This window comes from Taudactylus pleione, unplaced genomic scaffold, assembly GCF_031769625.1.
Source record: "Taudactylus pleione unplaced genomic scaffold, aTauple2 ptg000050l, whole genome shotgun sequence".
NCBI lineage: Eukaryota > Metazoa > Chordata > Amphibia > Anura > Myobatrachidae > Taudactylus > Taudactylus pleione.
In genome coordinates, this window is record NW_028284452.1 from 2,402,065 (window position 1) to 2,428,253 (window position 26,189).

At 31.9% G+C, this 26,189-nt stretch overlaps 27 non-coding genes across 27 annotated transcripts; all 27 read left to right on the forward strand.

Annotated features, from left to right (window-relative positions):
* Positions 1 to 446: 446 nt before the first annotated feature.
* On the forward strand, positions 447 to 528 carry TRNAS-AGA (transfer RNA serine (anticodon AGA)). The gene has a single exon. It is a non-coding gene; the product is annotated as a tRNA-Ser (tRNA).
* A 1,300-nt stretch (positions 529 to 1,828) lies between these two features.
* On the forward strand, positions 1,829 to 1,910 carry TRNAS-AGA (transfer RNA serine (anticodon AGA)). The gene has a single exon. It is a non-coding gene; the product is annotated as a tRNA-Ser (tRNA).
* Positions 1,911 to 3,015: 1,105 nt separating this feature from the next.
* TRNAS-AGA (transfer RNA serine (anticodon AGA)) lies at positions 3,016 to 3,097 on the forward strand. The gene has a single exon. It is a non-coding gene; the product is annotated as a tRNA-Ser (tRNA).
* Positions 3,098 to 4,201: 1,104 nt separating this feature from the next.
* On the forward strand, positions 4,202 to 4,283 carry TRNAS-AGA (transfer RNA serine (anticodon AGA)). Its single transcript has one exon. It is a non-coding gene; the product is annotated as a tRNA-Ser (tRNA).
* A 1,300-nt stretch (positions 4,284 to 5,583) lies between these two features.
* TRNAS-AGA (transfer RNA serine (anticodon AGA)) lies at positions 5,584 to 5,665 on the forward strand. Its single transcript has one exon. It is a non-coding gene; the product is annotated as a tRNA-Ser (tRNA).
* Positions 5,666 to 6,965: 1,300 nt separating this feature from the next.
* Positions 6,966 to 7,047, forward strand: TRNAS-AGA (transfer RNA serine (anticodon AGA)). The gene has a single exon. It is a non-coding gene; the product is annotated as a tRNA-Ser (tRNA).
* Positions 7,048 to 8,152: 1,105 nt separating this feature from the next.
* Positions 8,153 to 8,234, forward strand: TRNAS-AGA (transfer RNA serine (anticodon AGA)). The gene has a single exon. It is a non-coding gene; the product is annotated as a tRNA-Ser (tRNA).
* Positions 8,235 to 9,534: 1,300 nt separating this feature from the next.
* Positions 9,535 to 9,616, forward strand: TRNAS-AGA (transfer RNA serine (anticodon AGA)). Its single transcript has one exon. It is a non-coding gene; the product is annotated as a tRNA-Ser (tRNA).
* A 1,105-nt stretch (positions 9,617 to 10,721) lies between these two features.
* Positions 10,722 to 10,803, forward strand: TRNAS-AGA (transfer RNA serine (anticodon AGA)). The gene has a single exon. It is a non-coding gene; the product is annotated as a tRNA-Ser (tRNA).
* Positions 10,804 to 12,103: 1,300 nt separating this feature from the next.
* TRNAS-AGA (transfer RNA serine (anticodon AGA)) lies at positions 12,104 to 12,185 on the forward strand. The gene has a single exon. It is a non-coding gene; the product is annotated as a tRNA-Ser (tRNA).
* Positions 12,186 to 12,709: 524 nt separating this feature from the next.
* On the forward strand, positions 12,710 to 12,791 carry TRNAS-AGA (transfer RNA serine (anticodon AGA)). Its single transcript has one exon. It is a non-coding gene; the product is annotated as a tRNA-Ser (tRNA).
* Positions 12,792 to 14,091: 1,300 nt separating this feature from the next.
* TRNAS-AGA (transfer RNA serine (anticodon AGA)) lies at positions 14,092 to 14,173 on the forward strand. Its single transcript has one exon. It is a non-coding gene; the product is annotated as a tRNA-Ser (tRNA).
* Positions 14,174 to 15,473: 1,300 nt separating this feature from the next.
* On the forward strand, positions 15,474 to 15,555 carry TRNAS-AGA (transfer RNA serine (anticodon AGA)). Its single transcript has one exon. It is a non-coding gene; the product is annotated as a tRNA-Ser (tRNA).
* A 1,092-nt stretch (positions 15,556 to 16,647) lies between these two features.
* On the forward strand, positions 16,648 to 16,737 carry TRNAY-GUA (transfer RNA tyrosine (anticodon GUA)). Its single transcript is given in 2 exon segments — positions 16,648 to 16,684; positions 16,702 to 16,737. It is a non-coding gene; the product is annotated as a tRNA-Tyr (tRNA).
* A 126-nt stretch (positions 16,738 to 16,863) lies between these two features.
* On the forward strand, positions 16,864 to 16,945 carry TRNAS-AGA (transfer RNA serine (anticodon AGA)). The gene has a single exon. It is a non-coding gene; the product is annotated as a tRNA-Ser (tRNA).
* Positions 16,946 to 18,038: 1,093 nt separating this feature from the next.
* On the forward strand, positions 18,039 to 18,128 carry TRNAY-GUA (transfer RNA tyrosine (anticodon GUA)). Its single transcript is given in 2 exon segments — positions 18,039 to 18,075; positions 18,093 to 18,128. It is a non-coding gene; the product is annotated as a tRNA-Tyr (tRNA).
* Positions 18,129 to 18,254: 126 nt separating this feature from the next.
* On the forward strand, positions 18,255 to 18,336 carry TRNAS-AGA (transfer RNA serine (anticodon AGA)). Its single transcript has one exon. It is a non-coding gene; the product is annotated as a tRNA-Ser (tRNA).
* A 1,093-nt stretch (positions 18,337 to 19,429) lies between these two features.
* On the forward strand, positions 19,430 to 19,519 carry TRNAY-GUA (transfer RNA tyrosine (anticodon GUA)). Its single transcript is given in 2 exon segments — positions 19,430 to 19,466; positions 19,484 to 19,519. It is a non-coding gene; the product is annotated as a tRNA-Tyr (tRNA).
* Positions 19,520 to 19,645: 126 nt separating this feature from the next.
* On the forward strand, positions 19,646 to 19,727 carry TRNAS-AGA (transfer RNA serine (anticodon AGA)). The gene has a single exon. It is a non-coding gene; the product is annotated as a tRNA-Ser (tRNA).
* Positions 19,728 to 20,820: 1,093 nt separating this feature from the next.
* TRNAY-GUA (transfer RNA tyrosine (anticodon GUA)) lies at positions 20,821 to 20,910 on the forward strand. Its single transcript is given in 2 exon segments — positions 20,821 to 20,857; positions 20,875 to 20,910. It is a non-coding gene; the product is annotated as a tRNA-Tyr (tRNA).
* Positions 20,911 to 21,036: 126 nt separating this feature from the next.
* TRNAS-AGA (transfer RNA serine (anticodon AGA)) lies at positions 21,037 to 21,118 on the forward strand. Its single transcript has one exon. It is a non-coding gene; the product is annotated as a tRNA-Ser (tRNA).
* A 1,093-nt stretch (positions 21,119 to 22,211) lies between these two features.
* Positions 22,212 to 22,301, forward strand: TRNAY-GUA (transfer RNA tyrosine (anticodon GUA)). The gene is given in 2 exon segments: positions 22,212 to 22,248; positions 22,266 to 22,301. It is a non-coding gene; the product is annotated as a tRNA-Tyr (tRNA).
* A 126-nt stretch (positions 22,302 to 22,427) lies between these two features.
* Positions 22,428 to 22,509, forward strand: TRNAS-AGA (transfer RNA serine (anticodon AGA)). The gene has a single exon. It is a non-coding gene; the product is annotated as a tRNA-Ser (tRNA).
* A 1,083-nt stretch (positions 22,510 to 23,592) lies between these two features.
* Positions 23,593 to 23,682, forward strand: TRNAY-GUA (transfer RNA tyrosine (anticodon GUA)). The gene is given in 2 exon segments: positions 23,593 to 23,629; positions 23,647 to 23,682. It is a non-coding gene; the product is annotated as a tRNA-Tyr (tRNA).
* Positions 23,683 to 23,808: 126 nt separating this feature from the next.
* On the forward strand, positions 23,809 to 23,890 carry TRNAS-AGA (transfer RNA serine (anticodon AGA)). The gene has a single exon. It is a non-coding gene; the product is annotated as a tRNA-Ser (tRNA).
* A 1,093-nt stretch (positions 23,891 to 24,983) lies between these two features.
* TRNAY-GUA (transfer RNA tyrosine (anticodon GUA)) lies at positions 24,984 to 25,073 on the forward strand. Its single transcript is given in 2 exon segments — positions 24,984 to 25,020; positions 25,038 to 25,073. It is a non-coding gene; the product is annotated as a tRNA-Tyr (tRNA).
* Positions 25,074 to 25,199: 126 nt separating this feature from the next.
* On the forward strand, positions 25,200 to 25,281 carry TRNAS-AGA (transfer RNA serine (anticodon AGA)). The gene has a single exon. It is a non-coding gene; the product is annotated as a tRNA-Ser (tRNA).
* Positions 25,282 to 26,189: the final 908 nt, after the last annotated feature.

Genomic DNA, 26,189 nt, shown 5'->3' on the forward strand with positions numbered 1-26,189 from the left:
TAGTTGATTTTAATTTACATATGCAATGTAGCTTTTTCTATATTTTGTTTTGCTGCAATATTATATTTGGGCCCCATTATTTCTTGAACAATTAAACACTTAAAAAAACAAGCTAAATTTGAAAAGTGAAAAGTGTAGATATTTTAAAGTATCTCTTATCTTGATGTAAATGTGGCTACAGATGGAAGATCTATGAAAACTGCTTTCTAAACTAGCTGTTGCCAGATGATAGAAAAATAACAAATTTAAGTTAAACTTCTGACTGTAGAGGAGTTTGGTACAGCAATCCTTAGGTCGCTGGTTCTTTTCCGGCTCGAAGGAAACAATTTTTTTTATTATCTTAGATGGCCATTTATGTAATTTTACATATTCTAAACCATGCAATCCATGCAAAACATAAACCCTTCTCCTAATTATGTTAAAATAAAAACTTTAGCACATGTCAGGTAGTTGTGGCCGAGTGGTTAAGGCGATGGACTAGAAATCCATTGGGGTCTCCCCGCGTAGGTTCAAATCCTGCCGACTACGTGCAGATTGATGTTTTCTTTTTCTTCAAATTTTACCAAATCTTGCAGCTAGTGATGCTAAGAGTGAGAACAGGCATTAGTGCATCAAAATATTTGGGATGCCAGTCTGTTCTCTTTTTTATCTTTCACACATTTTCTTCCATTCATTGAGCCTAAGCCCAGTCACTCTTAGCAGCCACACTGATTACCTTTTATTTATTTGGAAATGCATATTCAATGTCAACATTGAAAGAAATGTTTGTATATCTAGCAAAATATCAAAGACATTTGGCACACTAGAAGGTGCAAAATTAAGATCAATTGTTAGGAGATTAAACTGTTAATCTGTGAGTTCTAAGGTAGATACAAGACAAATTGTGTTTTGATATGGCATATTTTTGATTAGTTGATTTTAATTTACATAAAGAAATTAGCTTTCCATATTTTGGTTTGCTGCAAGATTATATTTGGGCTCCATTATTTCTTGAACAATTTAACAGTTAAAAAAACAAGCTAAATTTGAAAAGTGAAAAAGTGTTGATGTTTTAAAGCTATATCTAGCAAAATATCAAATACATTTGGTCATTAGAATGTGCAAAATTAGGCCCAATTGTTAGTAGATAAATTTGTTAATTTGTGAGTTCTAAGGTAGATACGATTTTGATATGGCATATTTTTGATTAGTTGATTTTAATTTACATATGCAACGTAGCTTTTTCTATATTTTGTTTTGCTGCAATATTATATATGGGCCCCATTATTTCTTGAACAATTAAACACTTAAAAAAACAAGCTAAATTTGAAAAGTGAAAAAGTGTTGATATTTTAAAGTATCTCTAATCTTGATGTAAATGTGGCTACAGATGGAAGATCTATGAAAACTGCTTTCTAAACTAGCTGTTGCCAGATGATAGAAAAATAACAAATTTAAGTTAAACTTCGGGTGATATTTAGCAAATCATTAAGCATGATTATTTGTGATGCTTATGCAAAACAGGAATAAACATATAAATAACTTTTGTCTAGTTTAATTACTTTATTGGGTAAGTTTTAGATAGTGAAAAGTTTTACATGTCCACTCCATCAGATATAGTGTAGATGATTTCTATAGGGAACCTTCGATAGCTCAGCTGGTAGAGCGGCGGACTGTAGTGGAGTTTGGTACAGCAATCCTGGTTCAATTCCGGCTCGAAGGAAACAATTTTTTTTTATTATCTTAGATGGCCATTTATTTAATTTTACACATTCTAAACCATGCAATCCATGCAAAACATAAACCTTTCTCCTAATTATGTTAAAATAAACACTTTAGCACATGTGAGGTAGTTGTGGCCGAGTGGTTAAGGCGATGGACTAGAAATCCATTGGGGTCTCCCCGCGTAGGTTCAAATCCTGCCAACTACGTGCAGATTGATGTTTTCTTTTTCTTCAAATTCTACCAAATCTTGCAGCTAGTGATGCTAAGAGTGAGAACAGGCATTAGTGCATCAAAATATTTGGGATGCCAGTCTGTTCTCTTTTTTATCTTTCACACATTTTCTTCCATTCATTGAGCCTAAGCCCAGTCACTCTTAGCAGCCACACTGATTACCTTTTATTTATTTGGAAATGCATATTCAATGTCAACATTGAAATAAATGTTTGTATATCTAGCAAAATATCAAAGACATTTGGCACACTAGAAGGTGCAAAATTAAGATCAATTGTTAGGAGATTAATCTGTTAATCTGTGAGTTCTAAGGTAGATACAAGACAAATTGTGTTTTGATATGGCATATTTTTGATTAGTTGATTTTAATTTACATAAAGAAATTAGCTTTCCATATTTTGGTTTGCTGCAAGATTATATTTGGGCTCCATTATTTCTTGAACAATTAAACAGTTAAAAAAACAAGCTAAATTTGAAAAGTGAAAAAGTGTTGAAGTTTTAAAGCTATATCTAGCAAAATATCAAATACATTTGGTCATTAGAATGTGCAAAATTAAGCCCAATTGTTAGTAGATAAATCTGTTAATTTGTGAGTTCTAAGGTAGATACGATTTTGATATGGCATATTTTTGATTAGTTGATTTTAATTTACATATGCAATGTAGCTTTTTCTATATTTTGTTTTGCTGCAATATTATATTTGGGCCCCATTATTTCTTGAACAATTAAACACTTAAAAAAACAAGCTAAATTTGAAAAGTGAAAAGTGTAGATATTTTAAAGTATCTCTTATCTTGATGTAAATGTGGCTACAGATGGAAGATCTATGAAAACTGCTTTCTAAACTAGCTGTTGCCAGATGATAGAAAAATAACAAATTTAAGTTAAACTTCTGACTGTAGAGGAGTTTGGTACAGCAATCCTTAGGTCGCTGGTTCTTTTCCGGCTCAAAGGAAACAATTTTTTTTATTATCTTAGATGGCCATTTATGTAATTTTACACATTCTAAACCATGCAATCCATGCAAAACATAAACCCTTCTCCTAATTATGTTAAAATAAAAACTTTAGCACATGTGAGGTAGTTGTGGGCGAGTGGTTAAGGCGATGGACTAGAAATCCATTGGGGTCTCCCCGCGTAGGTTCAAATCCTGCCGACTATGTGCAGATTGATGTTTTCTTTTTCTTCAAATTTTACCAAATCTTGCAGCTAGTGATGCTAAGAGTGAGAACAGGCATTAGTGCATCAAAATATTTGGGATGCCAGTCTGTTCTCTTTTTTATCTTTCACACATTTTCTTCCATTCATTGAGCCTAAGCCCAGTCACTCTTAGCAGCCACACTGATTACCTTTTATTTATTTGGAAATGCATATTCAATGTCAACATTGAAAGAAATGTTTGTATATCTAGCAAAATATCAAAGACATTTGGCACACTAGAAGGTGCAAAATTAAGATCAATTGTTAGGAGATTAATCTGTTAATCTGTGAGTTCTAAGGTAGATACAAGACAAATTGTGTTTTGATATGGCATATTTTTGATTAGTTGATTTTAATTTACATAAAGAAATTAGCTTTCCATATTTTGGTTTGCTGCAAGATTATATTTGGGCTCCATTATTTCTTGAACAATTAAACAGTTAAAAAAACAAGCTAAATTTGAAAAGTGAAAAGTGTTGAAGTTTTAAAGCTATGTCTAGCAAAATATCAAATACATTTGGTCATTAGAATGTGCAAAATTAAGCCCAATTGTTAGTAGATAAATCTGTTAATTTGTGAGTTCTAAGGTAGATACGATTTTGATATGGCATATTTTTGATTAGTTGATTTTAATTTACATATGCAATGTAGCTTTTTCTATATTTTGTTTTGCTGCAATATTATATTTGGGCCCCATTATTTCTTGAACAATTAAACACTTAAAAAAACAAGCTAAATTTGAAAAGTGAAAAGTGTAGATATTTTAAAGTATCTCTTATCTTAATGTAAATGTGGCTACAGATGGAAGATGTATGAAAACTGCTTTCTAAACTAGCTGTTGCCAGATGATAGAAAAATAACAAATTTAAGTTAAACTTCTGACTGTAGAGGAGTTTGGTACAGCAATCCTTAGGTCGCTGGTTCTTTTCCGGCTCGAAGGAAACAATTTTTTTTATTATCTTAGATGGCCATTTATGTAATTTTACATATTCTAAACCATGCAATCCATGCAAAACATAAACCCTTCTCCTAATTATGTTAAAATAAAAACTTTAGCACATGTGAGGTAGTTGTGGCCGAGTGGTTAAGGCGATGGACTAGAAATCCATTGGGGTCTCCCCGCGTAGGTTCAAATCCTGCCGACTACGTGCAGATTGATGTTTTCTTTTTCTTCAAATTTTACCAAATCTTGCAGCTAGTGATGCTAAGAGTGAGAACAGGCATTAGTGCATCAAAATATTTGGGATGCCAGTCTGTTCTCTTTTTTATCTTTCACACATTTTCTTCCATTCATTGAGCCTAAGCCCAGTCACTCTTAGCAGCCACACTGATTACCTTTTATTTATTTGGAAATGCATATTCAATGTCAACATTGAAAGAAATGTTTGTATATCTAGCAAAATATCAAAGACATTTGGCACACTAGAAGGTGCAAAATTAAGATCAATTGTTAGGAGATTAAACTGTTAATCTGTGAGTTCTAAGGTAGATACAAGACAAATTGTGTTTTGATATGGCATATTTTTGATTAGTTGATTTTAATTTACATAAAGAAATTAGCTTTCCATATTTTGGTTTGCTGCAAGATTATATTTGGGCTCCATTATTTCTTGAACAATTTAACAGTTAAAAAAACAAGCTAAATTTGAAAAGTGAAAAAGTGTTGATGTTTTAAAGCTATATCTAGCAAAATATCAAATACATTTGGTCATTAGAATGTGCAAAATTAGGCCCAATTGTTAGTAGATAAATTTGTTAATTTGTGAGTTCTAAGGTAGATACGATTTTGATATGGCATATTTTTGATTAGTTGATTTTAATTTACATATGCAACGTAGCTTTTTCTATATTTTGTTTTGCTGCAATATTATATATGGGCCCCATTATTTCTTGAACAATTAAACACTTAAAAAAACAAGCTAAATTTGAAAAGTGAAAAAGTGTTGATATTTTAAAGTATCTCTAATCTTGATGTAAATGTGGCTACAGATGGAAGATCTATGAAAACTGCTTTCTAAACTAGCTGTTGCCAGATGATAGAAAAATAACAAATTTAAGTTAAACTTCGGGTGATATTTAGCAAATCATTAAGCATGATTATTTGTGATGCTTATGCAAAACAGGAATAAACATATAAATAACTTTTGTCTAGTTTAATTACTTTATTGGGTAAGTTTTAGATAGTGAAAAGTTTTACATGTCCACTCCATCAGATATAGTGTAGATGATTTCTATAGGGAACCTTCGATAGCTCAGCTGGTAGAGCGGCGGACTGTAGTGGAGTTTGGTACAGCAATCCTGGTTCAATTCCGGCTCGAAGGAAACAATTTTTTTTTATTATCTTAGATGGCCATTTATGTAATTTTACACATTCTAAACCATGCAATCCATGCAAAACATAAACCTTTCTCCTAATTATGTTAAAATAAACACTTTAGCACATGTGAGGTAGTTGTGGCCGAGTGGTTAAGGCGATGGACTAGAAATCCATTGGGGTCTCCCCGCGTAGGTTCAAATCCTGCCAACTACGTGCAGATTGATGTTTTCTTTTTCTTCAAATTCTACCAAATCTTGCAGCTAGTGATGCTAAGAGTGAGAACAGGCATTAGTGCATCAAAATATTTGGGATGCCAGTCTGTTCTCTTTTTTATCTTTCACACATTTTCTTCCATTCATTGAGCCTAAGCCCAGTCACTCTTAGCAGCCACACTGATTACCTTTTATTTATTTGGAAATGCATATTCAATGTCAACATTGAAATAAATGTTTGTATATCTAGCAAAATATCAAAGACATTTGGCACACTAGAAGGTGCAAAATTAAGATCAATTGTTAGGAGATTAATCTGTTAATCTGTGAGTTCTAAGGTAGATACAAGACAAATTGTGTTTTGATATGGCATATTTTTGATTAGTTGATTTTAATTTACATAAAGAAATTAGCTTTCCATATTTTGGTTTGCTGCAAGATTATATTTGGGCTCCATTATTTCTTGAACAATTTAACAGTTAAAAAAACAAGCTAAATTTGAAAAGTGAAAAAGTGTTGATGTTTTAAAGCTATATCTAGCAAAATATCAAATACATTTGGTCATTAGAATGTGCAAAATTAGGCCCAATTGTTAGTAGATAAATTTGTTAATTTGTGAGTTCTAAGGTAGATACGATTTTGATATGGCATATTTTTGATTAGTTGATTTTAATTTACATATGCAACGTAGCTTTTTCTATATTTTGTTTTGCTGCAATATTATATATGGGCCCCATTATTTCTTGAACAATTAAACACTTAAAAAAACAAGCTAAATTTGAAAAGTGAAAAAGTGTTGATATTTTAAAGTATCTCTAATCTTGATGTAAATGTGGCTACAGATGGAAGATCTATGAAAACTGCTTTCTAAACTAGCTGTTGCCAGATGATAGAAAAATAACAAATTTAAGTTAAACTTCGGGTGATATTTAGCAAATCATTAAGCATGATTATTTGTGATGCTTATGCAAAACAGGAATAAACATATAAATAACTTTTGTCTAGTTTAATTACTTTATTGGGTAAGTTTTAGATAGTGAAAAGTTTTACATGTCCACTCCATCAGATATAGTGTAGATGATTTCTATAGGGAACCTTCGATAGCTCAGCTGGTAGAGCGGCGGACTGTAGTGGAGTTTGGTACAGCAATCCTGGTTCAATTCCGGCTCGAAGGAAACAATTTTTTTTTATTATCTTAGATGGCCATTTATGTAATTTTACACATTCTAAACCATGCAATCCATGCAAAACATAAACCTTTCTCCTAATTATGTTAAAATAAACACTTCAGCACATGTGAGGTAGTTGTGGCCGAGTGGTTAAGGCGATGGACTAGAAATCCATTGGGGTCTCCCCGCGTAGGTTCAAATCCTGCCAACTACGTGCAGATTGATGTTTTCTTTTTCTTCAAATTCTACCAAATCTTGCAGCTAGTGATGCTAAGAGTGAGAACAGGCATTAGTGCATCAAAATATTTGGGATGCCAGTCTGTTCTCTTTTTTATCTTTCACACATTTTCTTCCATTCATTGAGCCTAAGCCCAGTCACTCTTAGCAGCCACACTGATTACCTTTTATTTATTTGGAAATGCATATTCAATGTCAACATTGAAATAAATGTTTGTATATCTAGCAAAATATCAAAGACATTTGGCACACTAGAAGGTGCAAAATTAAGATCAATTGTTAGGAGATTAATCTGTTAATCTGTGAGTTCTAAGGTAGATACAAGACAAATTGTGTTTTGATATGGCATATTTTTGATTAGTTGATTTTAATTTACATAAAGAAATTAGCTTTCCATATTTTGGTTTGCTGCAAGATTATATTTGGGCTCCATTATTTCTTGAACAATTAAACAGTTAAAAAAACAAGCTAAATTTGAAAAGTGAAAAAGTGTTGAAGTTTTAAAGCTATATCTAGCAAAATATCAAATACATTTGGTCATTAGAATGTGCAAAATTAAGCCCAATTGTTAGTAGATAAATCTGTTAATTTGTGAGTTCTAAGGTAGATACGATTTTGATATGGCATATTTTTGATTAGTTGATTTTAATTTACATATGCAATGTAGCTTTTTCTATATTTTGTTTTGCTGCAATATTATATTTGGGCCCCATTATTTCTTGAACAATTAAACACTTAAAAAAACAAGCTAAATTTGAAAAGTGAAAAGTGTAGATATTTTAAAGTATCTCTTATCTTGATGTAAATGTGGCTACAGATGGAAGATCTATGAAAACTGCTTTCTAAACTAGCTGTTGCCAGATGATAGAAAAATAACAAATTTAAGTTAAACTTCTGACTGTAGAGGAGTTTGGTACAGCAATCCTTAGGTCGCTGGTTCTTTTCCGGCTCAAAGGAAACAATTTTTTTTATTATCTTAGATGGCCATTTATGTAATTTTACACATTCTAAACCATGCAATCCATGCAAAACATAAACCCTTCTCCTAATTATGTTAAAATAAAAACTTTAGCACATGTGAGGTAGTTGTGGGCGAGTGGTTAAGGCGATGGACTAGAAATCCATTGGGGTCTCCCCGCGTAGGTTCAAATCCTGCCGACTACGTGCAGATTGATGTTTTCTTTTTCTTCAAATTTTACCAAATCTTGCAGCTATTGATGCTAAGAGTGAGAACAGGCATTAGTGCATCAAAATATTTGGGATGCCAGTCTGTTCTCTTTTTTATCTTTCACACATTTTCTTCCATTCATTGAGCCTAAGCCCAGTCACTCTTAGCAGCCACACTGATTACCTTTTATTTATTTGGAAATGCATATTCAATGTCAACATTGAAAGAAATGTTTGTATATCTAGCAAAATATCAAATACATTTGGCACACTAGAAGGTGCAAAATTAAGATAAATTGTTAGGAGATTAAACTGTTAATCTGTGAGTTCTAAGGTAGATACAAGACAAATTGTGTTTTGATATGGCATATTTTTGATTAGTTGATTTTAATTTACATAAAGAAATTAGCTTTCCATATTTTGGTTTGCTGCAAGATTATATTTGGGCTCCATTATTTCTTGAACAATTAAACAGTTAAAAAAACAAGCTAAATTTGAAAAGTGAAAAAGTGTTGATGTTTTAAAGCTATATCTAGCAAAATATCAAATACATTTGGTCATTAGAATGTGCAAAATTAAGCCCAATTGTTAGTAGATAAATTTGTTAATTTGTGAGTTCTAAGGTAGATACGATTTTGATATGGCATATTTTTGATTAGTTGATTTTAATTTACATATGCAACGTAGCTTTTTCTATATTTTGTTTTGCTGCAATATTATATATGGGCCCCATTATTTCTTGAACAATTAAACACTTAAAAAAACAAGCTAAATTTGAAAAGTGAAAAAGTGTTGATATTTTAAAGTATCTCTAATCTTGATGTAAATGTGGCTACAGATGGAAGATCTATGAAAACTGCTTTCTAAACTAGCTGTTGCCAGATGATAGAAAAATAACAAATTTAAGTTAAACTTCGGGTGATATTTAGCAAATCATTAAGCATGATTATTTGTGATGCTTATGCAAAACAGGAATAAACATATAAATAACTTTTGTCTAGTTTAATTACTTTATTGGGTAAGTTTTAGATAGTGAAAAGTTTTACATGTCCACTCCATCAGATATAGTGTAGATGATTTCTATAGGGAACCTTCGATAGCTCAGCTGGTAGAGCGGCGGACTGTAGAGGAGTTTGGTACAGCAATCCTGGTTCAATTCCGGCTCGAAGGAAACAATTTTTTTTTATTATCTTAGATGGCCATTTATGTAATTTTACACATTCTTAACCATGCAATCCATGCAAAACATAAACCTTTCTCCTAATTATGTTAAAATAAACACTTTAGCACATGTGAGGTAGTTGTGGCCGAGTGGTTAAGGCGATGGACTAGAAATCCATTGGGGTCTCCCCGCGTAGGTTCAAATCCTGCCAACTACGTGCAGATTGATGTTTTCTTTTTCTTCAAATTTTACCAAATCTTGCAGCTAGTGATGCTAAGAGTGAGAACAGGCATTAGTGCATCAAAATATTTGGGATGCCAGTCTGTTCTCTTTTTTATCTTTCACACATTTTCCTCCATTCATTGAGCCTAAGCCCAGTCACTCTTAGCAGCCACACTGATTACCTTTTATTTATTTGGAAATGCATATTCAATGTCAACATTGAAATAAATGTTTGTATATATAGCAAAATATCAAAGACATTTGGCACACTAGAAGGTGCAAAATTAAGATCAATTGTTAGGAGATTAATCTGTTAATCTGTGAGTTCTAAGGTAGATACAAGACAAATTGTGTTTTGATATGGCATATTTTTGATTAGTTGATTTTAATTTACATAAAGAAATTAGCTTTCCATATTTTGGTTTGCTGCAAGATTATATTTGGGCTCCATTATTTCTTGAACAATTAAACAGTTAAAAAAACAAGCTAAATTTGAAAAGTGAAAAAGTGTTGAAGTTTTAAAGCTATATCTAGCAAAATATCAAATACATTTGGTCATTAGAATGTGCAAAATTAAGCCCAATTGTTAGTAGATAAATCTGTTAATTTGTGAGTTCTAAGGTAGATACGATTTTGATATGGCATATTTTTGATTAGTTGATTTTAATTTACATATGCAATGTAGCTTTTTCTATATTTTGTTTTGCTGCAATATTATATTTGGGCCCCATTATTTCTTGAACAATTAAACACTTAAAAAAACAAGCTAAATTTGAAAAGTGAAAAGTGTAGATATTTTAAAGTATCTCTTATCTTGATGTAAATGTGGCTACAGATGGAAGATCTATGAAAACTGCTTTCTAAACTAGCTGTTGCCAGATGATAGAAAAATAATAAATTTAAGTTAAACTTCTGACTGTAGAGGAGTTTGGTACAGCAATCCTTAGGTCGCTGGTTCTTTTCCGGCTCGAAGGAAACAATTTTTTTTATTATCTTAGATGGCCATTTATGTAATTTTACATATTCTAAACCATGCAATCCATGCAAAACATAAACCTTTCTCCTAATTATGTTAAAATAAACACTTTAGCACATGTGAGGTAGTTGTGGCCGAGTGGTTAAGGCGATGGACTAGAAATCCATTGGGGTCTCCCCGCGTAGGTTCAAATCCTGCCAACTACGTGCAGATTGATGTTTTCTTTTTCTTCAAATTTTACCAAATCTTGCAGCTAGTGATGCTAAGAGTGAGAACAGGCATTAGTGCATCAAAATATTTGGGATGCCAGTCTGTTCTCTTTTTTATCTTTCACACATTTTCCTCCATTCATTGAGCCTAAGCCCAGTCACTCTTAGCAGCCACACTGATTACCTTTTATTTATTTGGAAATGCATATTCAATGTCAACATTGAAATAAATGTTTGTATATCTAGCAAAATATCAAAGACATTTGGCACACTAGAAGGTGCAAAATTAAGATAAATTGTTAGGAGATTAATCTGTTAATCTGTGAGTTCTAAGGTAGATACAAGACAAATTGTGTTTTGATATGGCATATTTTTGATTAGTTGATTTTAATTTACATAAAGAAATTAGCTTTCCATATTTTGGTTTGCTGCAAGATTATATTTGGGCTCCATTATTTCTTGAACAATTAAACAGTTAAAAAAACAAGCTAAATTTGAAAAGTGAAAAAGTGTTGATGTTTTAAAGCTATATCTAGCAAAATATCAAATACATTTGGTCATTAGAATGTGCAAAATTAAGCCCAATTGTTAGTAGATAAATTTGTTAATTTGTGAGTTCTAAGGTAGATACGATTTTGATATGGCATATTTTTGATTAGTTGATTTTAATTTACATATGCAACGTAGCTTTTTCTATATTTTGTTTTGCTGCAATATTATATATGGGCCCCATTATTTCTTGAACAATTAAACACTTAAAAAAACAAGCTAAATTTGAAAAGTGAAAAAGTGTTGATATTTTAAAGTATCTCTAATCTTGATGTAAATGTGGCTACAGATGGAAGATCTATGAAAACTGCTTTCTAAACTAGCTGTTGCCAGATGATAGAAAAATAACAAATTTAAGTTAAACTTCGGGTGATATTTAGCAAATCATTAAGCATGATTATTTGTGATGCTTATGCAAAACAGGAATAAACATATAAATAACTTTTGTCTAGTTTAATTACTTTATTGGGTAAGTTTTAGATAGTGAAAAGTTTTACATGTCCACTCCATCAGATATAGTGTAGATGATTTCTATAGGGAACCTTCGATAGCTCAGCTGGTAGAGCGGCGGACTGTAGAGGAGTTTGGTACAGCAATCCTGGTTCAATTCCAGCTCGAAGGAAACAATTTTTTTTTATTATCTTAGATGGCCATTTATGTAATTTTACACATTCTAAACCATGCAATCCATGCAAAACATAAACCTTTCTCCTAATTATGTTAAAATAAACACTTTAGCACATGTGAGGTAGTTGTGGCCGAGTGGTTAAGGCGATGGACTAGAAATCCATTGGGGTCTCCCCGCGTAGGTTCAAATCCTGCCAACTACGTGCAGATTGATGTTTTCTTTTTCTGTTAATTTGTGAGTTCTAAGGTAGATACGATTTTGATATGGCATATTTTTGATTAGTTGATTTTAATTTACATATGCAATGTAGCTTTTTCTATATTTTGTTTTGCTGCAATATTATATTTGGGCCCCATTATTTCTTGAACAATTAAACACTTAAAAAAACAAGCTAAATTTGAAAAGTGAAAAGTGTAGATATTTTAAAGTATCTCTTATCTTGATGTAAATGTGGCTACAGATGGAAGATCTATGAAAACTGCTTTCTAAACTAGCTGTTGCCAGATGATAGAAAAATAACAAATTTAAGTTAAACTTCTGACTGTAGAGGAGTTTGGTACAGCAATCCTTAGGTCGCTGGTTCAATTCTGGCTCGAAGGAAACAATTTTTTTTTATTATCTTAGATGGCCATTTATGTAATTTTACACATTCTAAACCATGCAATCCATGCAAAACATAAACCCTTCTCCTAATTATGTTAAAATAAAAACTTTAGCACATGTGAGGTAGTTGTGGCCGAGTGGTTAAGGCGATGGACTAGAAATCCATTGGTGTCTCCCCGCGTAGGTTCAAATCCTGCCGACTACGTGCAGATTGATGTTTTCTTTTTCTTCAAATTTTACCAAATCTTGCAGCTAGTGATGCTAAGAGTGAGAACAGGCATTAGTGCATCAAAATATTTGGGATGCCAGTCTGTTCTCTTTTTTATCTTTCACACATTTTCTTCCATTCATTGAGCCTAAGCCCAGTCACTCTTAGCAGCCACACTGATTACCTTTTATTTATTTGGAAATGCATATTCAATGTCAACATTGAAAGAAATGTTTGTATATCTAGCAAAATATCAAAGACATTTGGCACACTAGAAGGTGCAAAATTAAGATCAATTGTTAGGAGATTAAACTGTTAATCTGTGAGTTCTAAGGTAGATACAAGACAAATTGTGTTTTGATATGGCATATTTTTGATTAGTTGATTTTAATTTACATAAAGAAATTAGCTTTCCATATTTTGGTTTGCTGCAAGATTATATTTGGGCTCCATTATTTCTTGAACAATTAAACAGTTAAAAAAACAAGCTAAATTTGAAAAGTGAAAAAGTGTTGATGTTTTAAAGCTATATCTAGCAAAATATCAAATACATTTGGTCATTAGAATGTGCAAAATTAAGCCCAATTGTTAGTAGATAAATTTGTTAATTTGTGAGTTCTAAGGTAGATACAATTTTGATATGGCATATTTTTGATTAGTTGATTTTAATTTACATATGCAACGTAGCTTTTTCTATATTTTGTTTTGCTGCAATATTATATATGGGCCCCATTATTTCTTGAACAATTAAACACTTAAAAAAACAAGCTAAATTTGAAAAGTGAAAAAGTGTTGATATTTTAAAGTATCTCTAATCTTGATGTAAATGTGGCTACAGATGGAAGATCTATGAAAACTGCTTTCTAAACTAGCTGTTGCCAGATGATAGAAAAATAACAAATTTAAGTTAAACTTCGGGTGATATTTAGCAAATCATTAAGCATGATTATTTGTGATGCTTATGCAAAACAGGAATAAACATATAAATAACTTTTGTCTAGTTTAATTACTTTATTGGGTAAGTTTTAGATAGTGAAAAGTTTTACATGTCCACTCCATCAGATATAGTGTAGATGATTTCTGTAGGGAACCTTCGATAGCTCAGCTGGTAGAGCGGCGGACTGTTGAGGAGTTTGGTACAGCAATCCTGGTTCAATTCCGGCTCGAAGGAAACAATTTTTTTTTATTATCTTAGATGGCCATTTATGTAATTTTACACATTCTAAACCATGCAATCCATGCAAAACATAAACCCTTCTCCTAATTATGTTAAAATAAAAACTTTAGCACATGTGAGGTAGTTGTGGCCGAGTGGTTAAGGCGATGGACTAGAAATCCATTGGTGTCTCCCCGCGTAGGTTCAAATCCTGCCGACTACGTGCAGATTGATGTTTTCTTTTTCTTCAAATTTTACCAAATCTTGCAGCTAGTGATGCTAAGAGTGAGAACAGGCATTAGTGCATCAAAATATTTGGGATGCCAGTCTGTTCTCTTTTTTATCTTTCACACATTTTCTTCCATTCATTGAGCCTAAGCCCAGTCACTCTTAGCAGCCACACTGATTACCTTTTATTTATTTGGAAATGCATATTCAATGTCAACATTGAAAGAAATGTTTGTATATCTAGCAAAATATCAAAGACATTTGGCACACTAGAAGGTGCAAAATTAAGATCAATTGTTAGGAGATTAAACTGTTAATCTGTGAGTTCTAAGGTAGATACAAGACAAATTGTGTTTTGATATGGCATATTTTTGATTAGTTGATTTTAATTTACATAAAGAAATTAGCTTTCCATATTTTGGTTTGCTGCAAGATTATATTTGGGCTCCATTATTTCTTGAACAATTAAACAGTTAAAAAAACAAGCTAAATTTGAAAAGTGAAAAAGTGTTGATGTTTTAAAGCTATATCTAGCAAAATATCAAATACATTTGGTCATTAGAATGTGCAAAATTAAGCCCAATTGTTAGTAGATAAATTTGTTAATTTGTGAGTTCTAAGGTAGATACAATTTTGATATGGCATATTTTTGATTAGTTGATTTTAATTTACATATGCAACGTAGCTTTTTCTATATTTTGTTTTGCTGCAATATTATATATGGGCCCCATTATTTCTTGAACAATTAAACACTTAAAAAAACAAGCTAAATTTTAAAAGTGAAAAAGTGTTGATATTTTAAAGTATCTCTAATCTTGATGTAAATGTGGCTACAGATGGAAGATCTATGAAAACTGCTTTCTAAACTAGCTGTTGCCAGATGATAGAAAAATAACAAATTTAAGTTAAACTTCGGGTGATATTTAGCAAATCATTAAGCATGATTATTTGTGATGCTTATGCAAAACAGGAATAAACATATAAATAACTTTTGTCTAGTTTAATTACTTTATTGGGTAAGTTTTAGATAGTGAAAAGTTTTACATGTCCACTCCATCAGATATAGTGTAGATGATTTCTATAGGGAACCTTCGATAGCTCAGCTGGTAGAGCGGCGGACTGTAGAGGAGTTTGGTACAGCAATCCTGGTTCAATTCCAGCTCGAAGGAAACAATTTTTTTTTATTATCTTAGATGGCCATTTATGTAATTTTACACATTCTAAACCATGCAATCCATGCAAAACATAAACCTTTCTCCTAATTATGTTAAAATAAACACTTTAGCACATGTGAGGTAGTTGTGGCCGAGTGGTTAAGGCGATGGACTAGAAATCCATTGGGGTCTCCCCGCGTAGGTTCAAATCCTGCCAACTACGTGCAGATTGATGTTTTCTTTTTCTTCAAATTTTACCAAATCTTGCAGCTAGTGATGCTAAGAGTGAGAACAGGCATTAGTGCATCAAAATATTTGGGATGCCAGTCTGTTCTCTTTTTTATCTTTCACACATTTTCTTCCATTCATTGAGCCTAAGCCCAGTCACTCTTAGCAGCCACACTGATTACCTTTTATTTATTTGGAAATGCATATTCAATGTCAACATTGAAATAAATGTTTGTATATATAGCAAAATATCAAAGACATTTGGCACACTAGAAGGTGCAAAATTAAGATCAATTGTTAGGAGATTAATCTGTTAATCTGTGAGTTCTAAGGTAGATACAAGACAAATTGTGTTTTGATATGGCATATTTTTGATTAGTTGATTTTAATTTACATAAAGAAATTAGCTTTCCATATTTTGGTTTGCTGCAAGATTATATTTGGGCTCCATTATTTCTTGAACAATTAAACAGTTAAAAAAACAAGCTAAATTTGAAAAGTGAAAAAGTGTTGAAGTTTTAAAGCTATATCTAGCAAAATATCAAATACATTTGGTCATTAGAATGTGCAAAATTAAGCCCAATTGTTAGTAGATAAATCTGTTAATTTGTGAGTTCTAAGGTAGATACGATTTTGATATGGCATATTTTTGATTAGTTGATTTTAATTTACATATGCAATGTAGCTTTTTCTATATTTTGTTTTGCTGCAATATTATATTTGGGCCCCATTATTTCTTGAACAATTAAACACTTAAAAAAACAAGCTAAATTTGAAAAGTGAAAAGTGTAGATATTTTAAAGTATCTCTTATCTTGATGTAAATGTGGCTACAGATGGAAGATCTATGAAAACTGCTTTCTAAACTAGCTGTTGCCAGATGATAGAAAAATAACAAATTTAAGTTAAACTTCTGGTGATATTTAGCAAATCATTAAGCATGATTATTTGTGATGCTTATGCAAAACAGGAATAAACATATAAATAACTTTTGTCTAGTTTAATTACTTTATTGGGTAAGTTTTAGATAGTGAAAAGTTTTGCATGTCCACTCCATCAGATATAGTGTAGATGATTTCTATAGGGAACCTTCGATAGCTCAGCTGGTAGAGCGGAGGACTGTAGAGGAGTTTGGTACAGCAATCCTTAGGTCGCTGGTTCAATTCCGGCTCGAAGGAAACTATTTTTTTTTATTATCTTAGATGGCCATTTATGTAATTTTACACATTCTAAACCATGCAAACCATGCAAAACATAAACCCTTCTCCTAATTATGTTAAAATAAACACTTTAACACATGTGAGGTAGTTGTGGCCGAGTGGTTAAGGCGATGGACTAGAAATCCATTGGGGTCTCCCCGCGTAGGTTCAAATCCTGCCGACTACATGCAGATTGATGTTTTCTTTTTCTTCAAATTTTACCAAATCTTGCAGCTAGTGATGCTAAGAGTGAGAACAGGCATTAGTGCATCAAAATATTTGGGATGCCAGTCTGTTCTCTTTTTTATCTTTCACACATTTTCTTCCATTCATTGAGCCTAAGCCCAGTCACTCTTAGCAGCCACACTGATTACCTTTTATTTATTTGGAACTGCATATTCAATGTCAACATTGAAAGAAATGTTTGTATATCTAGCAAAATATCAAAGACATTTGGCACACTAGAAGGTGCAAAATTAAGATCAATTGTTAGGAGATTAATCTGTTAATCTGTGAGTTCTAAGGTAGATACAAGACAAATTGTGTTTTGATATGGCATATTTTTGATTAGTTGATTTTAATTTACATAAAGAAATTAGCTTTCCATATTTTGGTTTGCTGCAAGATTATATTTGGGCTCCATTATTTCTTGAACAATTAAACAGTTAAAAAAACAAGCTAAATTTGAAAAGTGAAAAAGTGTTGATGTTTTAAAGCTATATCTAGCAAAATATCAAATACATTTGGTCATTAGAATGTGCAAAATTAAGCCCAATTGTTAGTAGATAAATCTGTTAATTTGTGAGTTCTAAGGTAGATACGATTTTGATATGGCATATTTTTGATTAGTTGATTTTAATTTACATATGCAACGTAGCTTTTTCTATATTTTGTTTTGCTGCAATATTATATTTGGGCCCCATTATTTCTTCAACAATTAAACACTTAAAAAAACAAGCTAAATTTGAAAAGTGAAAAAGTGTTGATATTTTAAAGTATCTCTAATCTTGATGTAAATGTGGCTACAGATGGAAGATCTATGAAAACTGCTGTCTAAACTAGCTGTTGCCAGATGATAGAAAAATAACAAATTTAAGTTAAACTTCTGGTGATATTTAGCAAATCATTAAGCATGATTATTTGTGATGCTTATGCAAAACAGGAATAAACATATAAATAACTTTTGTCTAGTTTAATTACTTTATTGGGTAAGTTTTAGATAGTGAAAAGTTTTGCATGTCCACTCCATCAGATATAGTGTAGATGATTTCTATAGGGAACCTTCGATAGCTCAGCTGGTAGAGCGGAGGACTGTAGAGGAGTTTGGTACAGCAATCCTTAGGTCGCTGGTTCAATTCCGGCTCGAAGGAAACAATTTTTTTTTATTATCTTAGATGGCCATTTATGTAATTTTACACATTCTAAACCATGCAAACCATGCAAAACATAAACCCTTCTCCTAATTATGTTAAAATAAACACTTTAACACATGTGAGGTAGTTGTGGCCGAGTGGTTAAGGCGATGGACTAGAAATCCATTGGGGTCTCCCCGCGTAGGTTCAAATCCTGCCGACTACGTGCAGATTGATGTTTTCTTTTTCTTCAAATTTTACCAAATCTTGCAGCTAGTGATGCTAAGAGTGAGAACAGGCATTAGTGCATCAAAATATTTGGGATGCCAGTCTGTTCTCTTTTTTATCTTTCACACATTTTCTTCCATTCATTGAGCCTAAGCCCAGTCACTCTTAGCAGCCACACTGATTACCTTTTATTTATTTGGAACTGCATATTCAATGTCAACATTGAAAGAAATGTTTGTATATCTAGCAAAATATCAAAGACATTTGGCACACTAGAAGGTGCAAAATTAAGATCAATTGTTAGGAGATTAATCTGTTAATCTGTGAGTTCTAAGGTAGATACAAGACAAATTGTGTTTTGATATGGCATATTTTTGATTAGTTGATTTTAATTTACATAAAGAAATTAGCTTTCCATATTTTGGTTTGCTGCAAGATTATATTTGGGCTCCATTATTTCTTGAACAATTAAACAGTTAAAAAAACAAGCTAAATTTGAAAAGTGAAAAAGTGTTGATGTTTTAAAGCTATATCTAGCAAAATATCAAATACATTTGGTCATTAGAATGTGCAAAATTAAGCCCAATTGTTAGTAGATAAATCTGTTAATTTGTGAGTTCTAAGGTAGATACGATTTTGATATGGCATATTTTTGATTAGTTGATTTTAATTTACATATGCAACGTAGCTTTTTCTATATCTTGTTTTGCTGCAATATTATATTTGGGCCCCATTATTTCTTCAACAATTAAACACTTAAAAAAACAAGCTAAATTTGAAAAGTGAAAAAGTGTTGATATTTTAAAGTATCTCTAATCTTGATGTAAATGTGGCTACAGATGGAAGATCTATGAAAACTGCTTTCTAAACTAGCTGTTGCCAGATGATAGAAAAATAACAAATTTAAGTTAAACTTCTGGTGATATTTAGCAAATCATTAAGCATGATTATTTGTGATGCTTATGCAAAACAGGAATAAACATATAAATAACTTTTGTCTAGTTTAATTACTTTATTGGGTAAGTTTTAGATAGTGAAAAGTTTTGCATGACCACTCCATCAGATATAGTGTAGATGATTTCTATAGGGAACCTTCGATAGCTCAGCTGGTAGAGCGGAGGACTGTAGAGGAGTTTGGTACAGCAATCCTTAGGTCGCTGGTTCAATTCCAGCTCGAAGGAAACAATTTTTTTTTATTATCTTAGATGGCCATTTATGTAATTTTACACATTCTAAACCATGCAAACCATGCAAAACATAAACCCTTCTCCTAATTATGTTAAAATAAACACTTTAACACATGTGAGGTAGTTGTGGCCGAGTGGTTAAGGCGATGGACTAGAAATCCATTGGGGTCTCCCCGCGTAGGTTCAAATCCTGCCGACTATGTGCAGATTGATGTTTTCTTTTTCTTCAAATTTTACCAAATCTTGCAGCTAGTGATGCTAAGAGTGAGAACAGGCATTAGTGCATCAAAATATTTGGGATGCCAGTCTGTTCTCTTTTTTATCTTTCACACATTTTCTTCCATTCATTGAGCCTAAGCCCAGTCACTCTTAGCAGCCACACTGATTACCTTTTATTTATTTGGAAATGCATATTCAATGTCAACATTGAAAGAAATGTTTGTATTTCTAGCAAAATATCAAACACATTTGGCACACTAGAAGGTGCAAAATTAAGATCAATTGTTAGGAGATTAATCTGTTAATCTGTGAGTTCTAAGGTAGATACAAGACATATTGTGTTTTGATATGGCATATTTTTGATTAGTTGATTTTAATTTACATAAAGAAATTAGCTTTCCATATTTTGGTTTGCTGCAAGATTATATTTGGGCTCCATTATTTCTTGAACAATTAAACAGTTAAAAAAACAAGCTAAATTTGAAAAGTGAAAAAGTGTTGATGTTTTAAAGCTATATCTAGCAAAATATCAAATACATTTGGTCATTAGAATGTGCAAAATTAAGCCCAATTGTTAGTAGATAAATCTGTTAATTTGTGAGTTCTAAGGTAGATACGATTTTGATATGGCATATTTTTGATTAGTTGATTTTAATTTACATATGCAACGTAGCTTTTTCTATATCTTGTTTTGCTGCAATATTATATTTGGGCCCCATTATTTCTTCAACAATTAAACACTTAAAAAAACAAGCTAAATTTGAAAAGTGAAAAAGTGTTGATATTTTAAAGTATCTCTAATCTTGATGTAAATGTGGCTACAGATGGAAGATCTATGAAAACTGCTTTCTAAACTAGCTGTTGCCAGATGATAGAAAAATAACAAATTTAAGTTAAACTTCTGGTGATATTTAGCAAATCATTAAGCATGATTATTTGTGATGCTTATGCAAAACAGGAATAAACATATAAATAACTTTTGTCTAGTTTAATTACTTTATTGGGTAAGTTTTAGATAGTGAAAAGTTTTGCATGACCACTCCATCAGATATAGTGTAGATGATTTCTATAGGGAACCTTCGATAGCTCAGCTGGTAGAGCGGAGCACTGTAGAGGAGTTTGGTACAGCAATCCTTAGGTCGCTGGTTCAATTCCAGCTCGAAGGAAACAATTTTTTTTTATTATCTTAGATGGCCATTTATGTAATTTTACACATTCTAAACCATGCAAACCATGCAAAACATAAACCCTTCTCCTAATTATGTTAAAATAAACACTTTAACACATGTGAGGTAGTTGTGGCCGAGTGGTTAAGGCGATGGACTAGAAATCCATTGGGGTCTCCCCGCGTAGGTTCAAATCCTGCCGACTATGTGCAGATTGATGTTTTCTTTTTCTTCAAATTTTACCAAATCTTGCAGCTAGTGATGCTAAGAGTGAGAACAGGCATTAGTGCATCAAAATATTTGGGATGCCAGTCTGTTCTCTTTTTTATCTTTCACACATTTTCTTCCATTCATTGAGCCTAAGCCCAGTCACTCTTAGCAGCCACACTGATTACCTTTTATTTATTTGGAAATGCATATTCAATGTCAACATTGAAAGAAATGTTTGTATTTCTAGCAAAATATCAAAGACATTTGGCACACTAGAAGGTGCAAAATTAAGATCAATTGTTAGGAGATTAATCTGTTAATCTGTGAGTTCTAAGGTAGATACAAGACATATTGTGTTTTGATATGGCATATTTTTGATTAGTTGATTTTAATTTACATAAAGAAATTAGCTTTCCATATTTTGGTTTGCTGCAAGATTATATTTGGGCTCCATTATTTCTTGAACAATTAAACAGTTAAAAAAACAAGCTAAATTTGAAAAGTGAAAAAGTGTTGATGTTTTAAAGCTATATCTAGCAAAATATCAAATACATTTGGTCATTAGAATGTGCAAAATTAAGCCCAATTGTTAGTAGATAAATCTGTTAATTTGTGAGTTCTAAGGTAGATACGATTTTGATATGGCATATTTTTGATTAGTTGATTTTAATTTACATATGCAACGTAGCTTTTTCTATATTTTGTTTTGCTGCAATATTATATTTGGGCCCCATTATTTCTTCAACAATTAAACACTTAAAAAAACAAGCTAAATTTGAAAAGTGAAAAAGTGTTGATATTTTAAAGTATCTCTAATCTTGATGTAAATGTGGCTACAGATGGAAGATCTATGAAAACTGCTGTCTAAACTAGCTGTTGCCAGATGATAGAAAAATAACAAATTTAAGTTAAACTTCTGGTGATATTTAGCAAATCATTAAGCATGATTATTTGTGATGCTTATGCAAAACAGGAATAAACATATAAATAACTTTTGTCTAGTTTAATTACTTTATTGGGTAAGTTTTAGATAGTGAAAAGTTTTGCATGTCCACTCCATCAGATATAGTGTAGATGATTTCTATAGGGAACCTTCGATAGCTCATCTGGTAGAGCGGAGGACTGTAGGGGAGTTTGGTACAGCAATCCTTAGGTCGCTGGTTCAATTCCGGCTCGAAGGAAACAATTTTTTTTTATTATCTTAGATGGCCATTTATGTAATTTTACACATTCTAAACCATGCAAACCATGCAAAACATAAACCCTTCTCCTAATTATGTTAAAATAAACACTTTAACACAAGTGAGGTAGTTGTGGCTGAGTGGTTAAGGCGATGGTCTAGAAATCCATTGGGGTCTCCCCGCGTAGGTTCAAATCCTGCCGACTACGTGCAGATTGATGTTTTCTTTTTCTTCAAATCTTGCAGCTAGTGATGCTAAGAGTGAGAACAGGCATTAGTGCATCAAAATATTTGGGATGCCAGTCTGTTCTCTTTTTTATCTTTCACACATTTTCTTCCATTCATTGAGCCTAAGCCCAGTCACTCTTAGCAGCCACACTGATTACCTTTTATTTATTTGGAAATGCATATTCAATGTCAACATTGAAAGAAATGTTTGTATTTCTAGCAAAATATCAAACACATTTGGCACACTAGAAGGTGCAAAATTAAGATCAATTGTTAGGAGATTAATCTGTTAATCTGTGAGTTCTAAGGTAGATACAAGACAAATTGTGTTTTGATATGGCATATTTTTGATTAGTTGATTTTAATTTACATAAAGAAATTAGCTTTCCATATTTTGGTTTGCTGCAAGATTATATTTGGGCTCCATTATTTCTTGAACAATTAAACAGTTAAAAAAACAAGCTAAATTTGAAAAGTGAAAAAGTGTTGATGTTTTAAAGCTATATCTAGCAAAATATCAAATACATTTGGTCATTAGAATGTGCAAAATTAAGCCCAATTGTTAGTAGATAAATCTGTTAATTTGTGAGTTCTAAGGTAGATACGATTTTGATATGGCATATTTTTGATTAGTTGATTTTAATTTACATATGCAACGTAGCTTTTTCTATATTTTGTTTTGCTGCAATATTATATTTGGGCCCCATTATTTATTCAACAATTAAACACTTAAAAAAACAAGCTAAATTTGAAAAGTGAAAAAGTGTTGATATTTTAAAGTATCTCTAATCTTGATGTAAATGTGGCTACAGATGGAAGATCTATGAAAACTGCTGTCTAAACTAGCTGTTGCCAGATGATAGAAAAATAACAAATTTAAGTTAAACTTCTGGTGATATTTAGCAAATCATTAAGCATGATTATTTGTGATGCTTATGCAAAACAGGAATAAACATATAAATAACTTTTGTCTAGTTTAATTACTTTATTGGGTAAGTTTTAGATAGTGAAAAGTTTTGCATGTCCACTCCATCAGATATAGTGTAGATGATTTCTATAGGGAACCTTCGATAGCTCAGCTGGTAGAGCGGAGGACTGTAGAGGAGTTTGGTACAGCAATCCTTAGGTCGCTGGTTCAATTCCGGCTCGAAGGAAACAATTTTTTTTTATTATCTTAGATGGCCATTTATGTAATTTTACACATTCTAAACCATGCAAACCATGCAAAACATAAACCCTTCTCCTAATTATGTTAAAATAAACACTTTAACACATGTGAGGTAGTTGTGGCCGAGTGGTTAAGGCGATGGACTAGAAATCCATGGGGGTCTCCCCGCGTAGGTTCAAATCCTGCCGACTACGTGCAGATTGATGTTTTCTTTTTCTTCAAATTTTACCAAATCTTGCAGCTAGTGATGCTAAGAGTGAGAACAGGCATTAGTGCATCAAAATATTTGGGATGCCAGTCTGTTCTCTTTTTTATCTTTCACACATTTTCTTCCATTCATTGAGCCTAAGCCCGGTCACTCTTAGCAGCCACACTGATTACCTTTTATTTATTTGGAAATGCATATTCAATGTCAACATTGAAAGAAATGTTTGTATTTCTAGCAAAATATCAAACACATTTGGCACACTAGAAGGTGCAAAATTAAGATCAATTGTTAGGAGATTAATCTGTTAATCTGTGAGTTCTAAGGTAGATACAAGACATATTGTGTTTTGATATGGCATATTTTTGATTAGTTGATTTTAATTTACATAAAGAAATTAGCTTTCCATATTTTGGTTTGCTGCAAGATTATATTTGGGCTCCATTATTTCTTGAACAATTAAACAGTTAAAAAAACAAGCTAAATTTGAAAAGTGAAAAAGTGTTGATGTTTTAAAGCTATATCTAGCAAAATATCAAATACATTTGGTCATTAGAATGTGCAAAATTAAGCCCAATTGTTAGTAGATAAATCTGTTAATTTGTGAGTTCTAAGGTAGATACGATTTTGATATGGCATATTTTTGATTAGTTGATTTTAATTTACATATGCAACGTAGCTTTTTCTATATTTTGTTTTGCTGCAATATTATATTTGGGCCCCATTATTTCTTCAACAATTAAACACTTAAAAAAACAAGCTAAATTTGAAAAGTGAAAAAGTGTTGATATTTTAAAGTATCTCTAATCTTGATGTAAATGTGGCTACAGATGGAAGATCTATGAAAACTGCTGTCTAAACTAGCTGTTGCCAGATGATAGAAAAATAACAAATTTAAGTTAAACTTCTGGTGATATTTAGCAAATCATTAAGCATGATTATTTGTGATGCTTATGCAAAACAGGAATAAACATATAAATAACTTTTGTCTAGTTTAATTACTTTATTGGGTAAGTTTTAGATAGTGAAAAGTTTTGCATGTCCACTCCATCAGATATAGTGTAGATGATTTCTATAGGGAACCTTCGATAGCTCAGCTGGTAGAGCGGAGGACTGTAGAGGAGTTTGGTACAGCAATCCTTAGGTCGCTGGTTCAATTCCAGCTCGAAGGAAACAATTTTTTTTTATTATCTTAGATGGCCATTTATGTAATTTTACACATTCTAAACCATGCAAACCATGCAAAACATAAACCCTTCTCCTAATTATGTTAAAATAAACACTTTAACACAAGTGAGGTAGTTGTGGCTGAGTGGTTAAGGCGATGGACTAGAAATCCATTGGGGTCTCCCCGCGTAGGTTCAAATCCTGCCGACTACGTGCAGATTGATGTTTTCTTTTTCTTCAAATCTTGCAGCTAGTGATGCTAAGAGTGAGAACAGGCATTAGTGCATCAAAATATTTGGGATGCCAGTCTGTTCTCTTTTTTATCTTTCACACATTTTCTTCCATTCATTGAGCCTAAGCCCAGTCACTCTTAGCAGCCACACTGATTACCTTTTATTTATTTGGAAATGCATATTCAATGTCAACATTGAAAGAAATGTTTGTATTTCTAGCAAAATATCAAACACATTTGGCACACTAGAAGGTGCAAAATTAAGATCAATTGTTAGGAGATTAATCTGTTAATCTGTGAGTTCTAAGGTAGATACAAGACAAATTGTGTTTTGATATGGCATATTTTTGATTAGTTGATTTTAATTTACATAAAGAAATTAGCTTTCCATATTTTGGTTTGCTGCAAGATTATATTTGGGCTCCATTATTTCTTGAACAATTAAACAGTTAAAAAAACAAGCTAAATTTGAAAAGTGAAAAAGTGTTGATGTTTTAAAGCTATATCTAGCAAAATATCAAATACATTTGGTCATTAGAATGTGCAAAATTAAGCCCAATTGTTAGTAGATAAATCTGTTAATTTGTGAGTTCTAAGGTAGATACGATTTTGATATGGCATATTTTTGATTAGTTGATTTTAATTTACATATGCAACGTAGCTTTTTCTATATTTTGTTTTGCTGCAATATTATATTTGGGCCCCATTATTTCTTCAACAATTAAACACTTAAAAAAACAAGCTAAATTTGAAAAGTGAAAAAGTGTTGATATTTTAAAGTATCTCTAATCTTGATGTAAATGTGGCTACAGATGGAAGATCTATGAAAACTGCTGTCTAAACTAGCTGTTGCCAGATGATAGAAAAATAACAAATTTAAGTTAAACTT